The sequence below is a fragment of the Dasypus novemcinctus genome, chromosome 1, assembly GCF_030445035.2.
Source record: "Dasypus novemcinctus isolate mDasNov1 chromosome 1, mDasNov1.1.hap2, whole genome shotgun sequence".
In the NCBI taxonomy this organism is placed as follows: Eukaryota; Metazoa; Chordata; class Mammalia; order Cingulata; family Dasypodidae; genus Dasypus; species Dasypus novemcinctus.
Genome location: NC_080673.1, coordinates 15,877,350 through 15,886,044, shown reverse-complemented (window position 1 = coordinate 15,886,044; position 8,695 = coordinate 15,877,350). Strand labels below are relative to the sequence as shown.

The window sequence follows — 8,695 nt, the reverse complement described above, 5'->3', positions numbered from 1 at the left end:
TTCATTTAGTGGTCTCAGATTGGACTGGAAAGAAAAAATGCTCACTGCTGGCTGGGAGCTTACTTCCCATTTTTCATTTTTGTTTGTAATTCCTGTCATCTTGGTTTCTTATGCTTTGGCTAAAATGGGCGACTCATAATTATTGGAACAAGGTTTCAATAAACATTACGCATTATGGTGAACCAAAGAATGATTTATTGATAATTTGTCACTTGTATTTATGAAAATGTAGACCCCTGAGCTCCAGAGCTGGTAAATCATATTCCACAGCTTCATCGTGTTGGGTTCTCCTGTCCCTATTTATTGCTTAAAGTCTACCCCATAAACTGACTGCCCTGCAGAATTCTCAGGTCCTGATCTTCATGCACTTGCTCAGGCAAAGCAAGAAAGAAAAGCAACTGTTAGATATTTATTTTTCTGCTTCAATAAGTTTTCAATTTAATGCTCAAGTGGTATAAACAAAGTAATAAAATATAATTAGATGTGAGATTATAATTGAATGAGGCCAGAGAATGGGGCAAGAATATAAATGGAGTAGTAGCCTGTGGAATTTTTTTTTTTTTTTTTTTTTAGTTTATTTATTATTTTACAGCCATAAAGAACATTCACATAGTTTCCAGATGCAGGCAGCTGTTAGAGCTTTGCTGTTAGGAAACAAAAGTTCAGAGTTCATTTTGATCCACTTGTTCTAGACTAGTGATGTCTAAGATGACACTTCACTAAGTTACAGCCTCTACTCATAGACACGATTGTCGGGATGAGCATCTAGTGTTCAGCTGATGTTTGCTGCTCACTTATCTCATCTGGCAACCTCTCCAACAACAAGCTGTCCCCCTCTTCCTAATATGTTTATCTCCCTTGGTGATGTCAGCAGAACTCGGCAAATCTAATATTCATCCTCAAACAGATTTGTTGGTGCTCTTTGTTTATAAGAATAGGCCCTATATCTCTCTCGCAGCTGCTTCCTCTAGATAGGTGGACAGGGCTTTGTTGGTCGTGTTCCCTTTAGTCAGGACTTGGGCGATGAACAAAGCACCTACCTATCTGACTTTAACCCTTTTTTTTTTCCCACAAAAATCTAATTCCGATGGGTTTTCTTCCCACAGATGTGACTGCAATTACTTCTTTTTCCCTTTGGCCAAATCTTATAGATGATAAAATGTTTACAGCAGTGAAAAGCATATTTTGTTTCTTTTACAGAAGAATAATTTAATTGAAAGAAAAAATGGTATTTTCATGTAATTTTGGCAGATGAACATTTCTTAAATGCAATGATCCTGTGTAAAGGAATTAAACTCATGAAAAATGTTCCACATAGAATGTCTACAAATACCATGTTTGTTACATGCCTATCTCATTTTATTTATATAGTAATTAACCACTTTCTAAAAGTTAAGGTATTTTTTTGTGATCTGGTGGCAAATATGTAATGGAGAGATAGAGGGATAGATTTAATTTGCTGTTGCAGCTCTCTTGTGCAAATCTTTATTTCTTTAATGAACAGATACTGATTGACTTTAGAATCTACAGCTACTTTATTCAAAGTAGTTGGAAACCTAAGTGGAATTTATTTTCATGATTTTAAAGTAATTTATTCCCACACTTCCTCATTTATATTTGATGGGTACGTGTCAAAATTGTTTCTGAATGCATCTCAATTATTTTTATTTTTGAGCATGATGAAAATGTAGTATATTCACAGGCCATCTTTGACATATAACTAACTATATACTAAGTATAATTTCATATAACTTTCTAATTTTAGATAGTGAAACACTGTATATTTGGTGTTGCACCACAAGATTGCTGATTTTTACATTTTTTTACTAGCACAGTGCTAAGTACTGACATATAGTGATGAAAGTGCTAATTTTGCACCCAAAGTACAGTGTTTATTGCAAGGCGATCATCAAATATGTTCCTTTTGCTAGATTTATAATCATAGTATGGCTTCAAATAGTCTTATTTAAGGTAATTTAGTTTGTATTAAGGATTAATTACAATATAGTAGTGACATTACAAGCATTTATTTTATGGTAGTTTGAGTAGGAGCTTAATTATACACTGACCTTATGTGTAAAGAGCTCAAAGCATAAATTCTCATATAATTTGATGCTGGACCTGTAAAATTGTTAGCGTTCCCATTTTGTAAGTTTGTAAATTGACTTTGGGGGAGGTAATGTAAATTGATCTAAGTCACATTTGCAACCACAGTGATTTTATACTTAATATTTTTTGATATAAATTTATATGGTATAAATAAAAAATTAAATTTGAAAAGACTACCCACTTTAAAATTCCACATTTTAAATAGTAATGAATAAAAGTATTTAAAAAATCTTATGGATTTTATATTCTAGTCACATAGTGACTAGAATTTAATAAGGAAAAAAATCTAATCTCACGTAAACACCTTTGGCTCCTTCTGATTTTGTATTTTATTAACTTATTACCCAAATATGTTCATTGTCAAAATTTTCTGGTTAAGATAACTTGATGCAATAACTCCTTTTACTCCAGGAGGAAACCTTAGTTCCATTGTTTTGTAGAGATTGTTAAAGTAGGTACCCCTCCTTCTTGAGAAAATAAGAAAAATAACATTGTTTTTTTGCTTCACAATTACAATTTTCAGTTTTCTGAGCTCTTACGTTTCTAAGGGTCTTATGTTTTAATATTGTATTTGCTGGTTTTATTACTTTTTTATGGTAAAGCAGGTCCACTTTAGCCACTGAGGGTCAATCAAATGGGACTTTATAATAGCAGGGTTGGAGCTGTTCCCTCTTTTCTTCTTTCCCAAAGACTAAAGTTAGATTTGGGTATATTCACACAGTTTGATATCCCATATTTATACTTTTTTCTTGGAGCATGTGAGAGTGTTGTTTTCACGGCCATATTCTTTGATCACTTCTTTCAGAGGGAGATGTGGATGCCCCTGGACTATAATTCATTCTCAGAAATGAGCTTTCCTTTGGACTTTGGTCCAAATTGGTGTCTTGTGCAAATTGTAGGTGTTTTTTTTCTGTTGTTGTTGTTGTTTTCAGTACAAACTGAAAACTACTTACTTCCTGCATTTTGTTCCAACTGATGCTGCAGGACAGTCCTGGGGAATCTTTGGAGAGAAAGGGAATCACAGTAGTTTAAGCAGGTGCTCATAAAGTTCAGAGAACCGTTGTGAAAGCTGCCCTCAGAGAACAACCACAAATCTCCTATTACTTCAAGTGGAAATTGATCTGATATTTGGTTTAAAGCCAGGCTTCATATTTCTTTTTTAAAGATTTATTTATTTGTTTCTCTCCCCACCCCTCGTTGTCTGCTCTCTGTGTCCATTCGCTGTGTGCTCTTCTGTGTCTGCTTGGATTCTCATTAGGTGGCTCCAGGAACTGATCCTGGGACCTTCCAGAGTGGGAGAGGGGAGATCATTCTCTTGTGCCACCTCAGCTCCCTCGTCTGCTGCATCTCTTATTGTCTCTCCTCTGTGTCCCTTTTTGTTGTGTCATCTTGCTGCGTCAGCTCTGCACGTGGGCCAGCACTCCTGTGCAGAGCAGCACTCCTGCACTGGACAGCACTCCTGCACGGGGCAGCACTCCTGCACGGGGCAGCACTCCTGCATGGGCTAGCACTCCTGCATGGGCCAGCTTGCCTTCACCACGAGGCCTTGGACATCAAACCCTGGACCTCCTATATGGTAGATGGGAGCTCAGTCACTTGAGCCACATCTATTTCCCTAGGCTTCCTATTTCTAAGATTAGTTGGAGCTGGTGTGGTGCAATGAAAACATCAGGTTCAGCAGCCTCACCTTCTTTTACTCTGCCCTTCTCACAGAAACACAGGAGTAATTTTTACTCAGTCTATACCATCGTCCCAGGGATAATATTTTGTGGCTCTTGGTTTTTGTGCTATCAAGATAAGACAGGTTTTCTTGCAGCCCAATTAACTTGTAATATGAATTAACAATAGCAATGATAGCAATAAATATTTATTGTGCTTTATTATGAGGAAACAGGCAGAGAGAGATTAAAAATTTTACCTGACTTCACACAGCTGTTGGGGTAGGCACAGTTCTCAGAGGCCTGAGAGAGTCCCTCCTCCTAAATACACTCCTGGGATAATCCCCTCCCATTGAGTATGAGTCAGACTTGCCAACATTATGGAATTTCACTTCCACAAATATGTTAAGTTGTATGGCAGTAGGGACTTTACAGATATTATTTAGGTCGTTTATTAGTTGACTTTAAGTAAATCACCCAGGATATTATTTTGGATGGACCTGACCTAGGTAGGTGAATGCTTAAAAGAGACTAGGCTTTCCAGAAGGAAGGGATTCAAAGTGTGAGAGTGTGAGAGGGCCCTGGAGGAGACCATGTTGCCAGGAAGAAGGCCTCCAGATGCTGGAGCGGTCCCCAGTCACAGCTAGCAAGATAATGGGGACCGCAGTCAGATGGCCACAGGGAACAGAATTCTGCTACTAGCCTGCATGAGGCTGGAAGAGGAATCTGAGGTTCAGATGAGACCCTGGCTCTGGCTGTACTCTTACTTTTGGCCTTGTAAGAGTGGCAGAAAACCCAGTCATGTACAGATTTCTACAACACTCTGAGATAACAAATGTCTAGTTTAATCTGCTAAATTTGTGTAACTTATTATGGAGCAATAGATGATCAATGCAGCCATTAACTTGCAGAGGCAGGATTCTAACCCGGGTCTGTCCACCTCCAGAGCCTTTGCTGCTTTTCACATGTACAATTTATATTTTCTCTTACTGTATACTTACGATCTACAGAGTCCCCGGTCCATCACAATTTTCTTCTTTTTGGCTCTAGGTTTAAGATTAAAGGTAAGCAAAACGCCAGCTAGAGGTTCTGGCTGACCAAGATGGTGGCATGGGATGCCCCAGGGTGCTATTCTCCCACAGAATCTTTGAACAACAGCAAAAACTGGCAGAGCCATCTTCCTCAAAACTCTGGAAAGAAAACAAGTTGTTACAGGAACTGAATGAGAAAATGCAACTTTAAAATTGGTAGGAGGGAGCAGATGTAGTTCAAGTGGTTGAGTGTCCACTTCCCATGTATGGGGTCCTCGGTTCAATACCCAGTACCTCCTAGAAATAAAAACAAACAATCGTAAAAACCAATGTAGAGAACCAGCGTAGCTCAGTGGTTAAGCACTACTGTCCCACATATGGTTCCAGGTTCAATCCCTGGCCCTGGTACCTCAAAAAAAAAATGGTAGGAGAATTGTGGTGCCCTTGCTGACACGACCCCTTGTCCTCTCCAGCACGGTGTGGAGCCAGCTGCTGCTCACATTGTGGGTCCCTGGTCATGTTCCAGAGGGAACAGATTAACCCAAAAGAGCATGATGGAGTGCCTTTGTATCGATGGAGAAGCATGGGAAAAACATAATGTAAGCTGTGGACTATGGTTAACAGCAATACTGTAATATTTTTGCATCAATGCTGAAGTTGTACTATGTTAATAATAGGTGGTATGGAAAAATATGCCAAATGTATGCTATGGACCATAGTTAGTGGTAATAGCCTGATGATATTATTTCATAATCTATAACAAATGTTCCACAACTGCGTGGTATGTTGGTGAAGGTTGCTGTATGGGAATTCCACACATGTGCATGTTTGTTTTGTAAGTTCACAACTTCTCTAATAAAATCATATGTTTTAAAAAGTAAGTTAAGAAATTTATGCTAATTCCACCTAATGATTTTTGTAGTATCAATCTAAATTGTAAAAGAGATAGTAATAAAAACACATATTTAAATGATTTTAAAAAGTGCTTACCAACACCCAAAGCAGTATAAGAAACAGTTGAATCAAATTGGCATGGGGCAAAGGATTACCTGATTGAAGTCAAATAATGGAGTACCTGGAAGGGAGAGAAGATCTATTTCGTAAGTTATAAAAAGGGCATTTGAATTCCTGTAAACAGGGGAACTCTTAAGTTCATGAGCAAGCAGCACAAACCCAGGGCAAGACCAAGGCTCAGTAAGGTAGAGAGAACACTGCACTTCACATTTGCTTCCGGCTGATTTTCTTGATAGAAAGGCTAAACTCTGAAGGAGAGCACCAGCCAATGCATACACAATTTGTAAAGACTGTGAAAGTTATGTTTTTCTTTCTTTCTTTCCTTTTTTTTCCCTTTGGTTTGTTTATGTCAGCTCCTGGCACTCAAGGAAGTCTCTGTCTTATCACTAGCTAGATACAAAATAAGGAGCAGACAGATCAAGGTTTAAATCTCAGAGGTTTAACACTTTAAAATATTAAAATGTATTGTATGCAACAAAAAATTACAATACAACAAATTAGCAGGAAATGATGGCCTATTATTCAAAGGAACAGGATGAATATCCAGAAACCATCAGTGAAGAACATTGGACTTAGGACATACTAGGCGAAGTCTTAAAGAAAATGATCTCTAATGTGCTCAAGGAAATAAAGGAAAACACAGAGAAAGAACTAAAATATATCAGGATACCAATGAATGAACAATATGAGAATCTTAAGAAAGAGAAAGAAATTTAAAAAGCAGAAATACTGGAGTTGAAAACCACAATAACTGAAATGCAAACATTCCAAGAAGGTTTCATCAACAGTTTGGAGATGGCAGAAGAAATAATCAGTGAAACTGAAAACAAGACAACTGAAATAACTCAGGCAGAGGATCAGAAAGAAAAAATGAATTTTAAAAAGCAAAAGGAGACAGAAGCTGGCGACAGGCTCAGGGCATCCCCTCTCACCTGTGCATTGAAGAAAGCAGCTGTGACCGGGAGGAAGTAATTCCTCCGACTGCCCCAGAACCCATGGCGGTGGGCAGCCTGGTTCGAGGTCAACGGCCCCGGGTTAGAGGCTGTGTTGGTGCACAGGGACTCAGCTGCAGTGGCTGTGGGGTGAAGAGAAACTATTACAATTCCTGTGGAATCAAAGTAGAATTTCACAAGAACATAATGGATGGAGAGGAGAAAACCTCTGGTAGCTGTGAAGGCCTTGATGCCATATATGTCAAATTTATATCTTCCAATGGTCATGAATATATTTTAAAAAGAAAACATGCACTAATATCAGGAACAATAAAAGCCATATTGCGTGATCTGGGTCAATTTGCTGAGAATGAAACAAATATAGTCAATTTTAGAGCAATCCCTTCACATGTGCTATCAAAAGTATGCAAGTATTTTTACCTACAAGATTCGCTACACTAATCGCTCCACTGAGATTCCCGAATTCCCAATTGCACCTGAAATTGCACTGAAACTACTAATGGCTGTGAACTTCCTAGATTTGTTAAATAAAATAAATTATAATAAATTGTTAACTTTTTTCAGGATTTAATACCTGTAGTTCAGTTACCAACATTTTTTCATATAGCATGTTGCCTGATTGCAACTGAACTATAAAGTTCCTTGCAAAGCCGATTACTTTCTGTTATTTTTGTGTAGAAATCAGAGTTGAAATTTGTTTGCTGCATCAACAAATTAAAAACATTTTCACAAACTGCGAAATAACGAATATGCCAATTCATAGGTGTTTTTGTCTTATACTTTGGCCATGACTTTTAAAATTAGAGTAAGGGTGCTATAGAAAATACTGAAATTTAGGAATCCATGAACAAGTGCTATAGAGAGATAATGGGGCTAAGTATTTTTATATTGATAGTGTTTTTAAAAAAATCCTATTCTGATCTTTTGGTTGTCATTAGCGTTATAAAGTTATGGAAATACTTGCATTATAAACATGTTTATAACTTAGCCAAAACATTAATTTTTATAGCTCTCAGAACATAAGAGTTGAAATTTCTTATGTGTCTTTTGAGTAACTGTAGTATCGTTTTTAAAAATATAAAAGCAAAACGAGCTTAAGAGATCTGTGAGACACTATCAAGCATAACAGTAAATGCATTACGGGAGCCCCAGAAGGTGAGGAGAAACAGAAAGGGACGGGAGAACTATTAAAAAAAAAAAAATAGCGGCGCTTGCTTGGGTAGTGCATATACTAAAATTGTAACAACACAGAGAAGATTAGTGTGACCCCTGTGCAAGGATAGCATGCATATATGTGAAGTGTTCCATATTTTTGTGTTGGTGGTGGGATGTTGTATTGGAATTCTACACATGGTGCATGATAGCTTTGTAAGTTTACAACTTCTCTAATAAAATATATATATACACATAAATAATAACAAAAAACTTCCCAAATTTAATGAAAGACATGACAAGTCACACTCAAGAAGCCCAATCAAGCCCAAACTAAAAAAAAAAAAAAACATGCTGAGACATATAGTAGTGATAATGTCAAATGCCAATGGCAAAGAGAGAAAAAATCAATGTGTTACACACAAGGAAGCCCCAATAAGATTAAGTGCCAATTTCTCATCAGAAACAATGGATGAAAGAGGGCAGTGGGAAAAAGATGTAAAGATTTAAAGTGCTGAGAGAAAACAATTACCAACCAAAAACTGTATTTCTGGTGAGGCTGATTTTCAAATATAGGGTGAGATTAAGACAGTCCCTGATAAACAGAAACTGAGGGAGACTGTTACCACTAGATCTTCTCAAACAATGCCAAATGGAATTCTTGAGACTCAGAGGAAAAGACACTAGACAGTGTCTCAGCCTAAATATAAGCCTCTGGAAAAGGTAACATATGGGTAATTATAAATGTAAGTATTATTATATTGTATTATTTAGAATA

At 37.2% G+C, this 8,695-nt stretch overlaps 1 non-coding gene across 1 annotated transcript; it reads left to right on the top strand.

The window, feature by feature from the left end:
- The first annotated feature begins 7,972 nt into the window (after positions 1 to 7,972).
- On the top strand, positions 7,973 to 8,079 carry LOC111764069 (U6 spliceosomal RNA). Its single transcript, XR_002796771.1, has one exon. It is a non-coding gene; the product is annotated as a U6 spliceosomal RNA (small nuclear RNA).
- Positions 8,080 to 8,695: the final 616 nt, after the last annotated feature.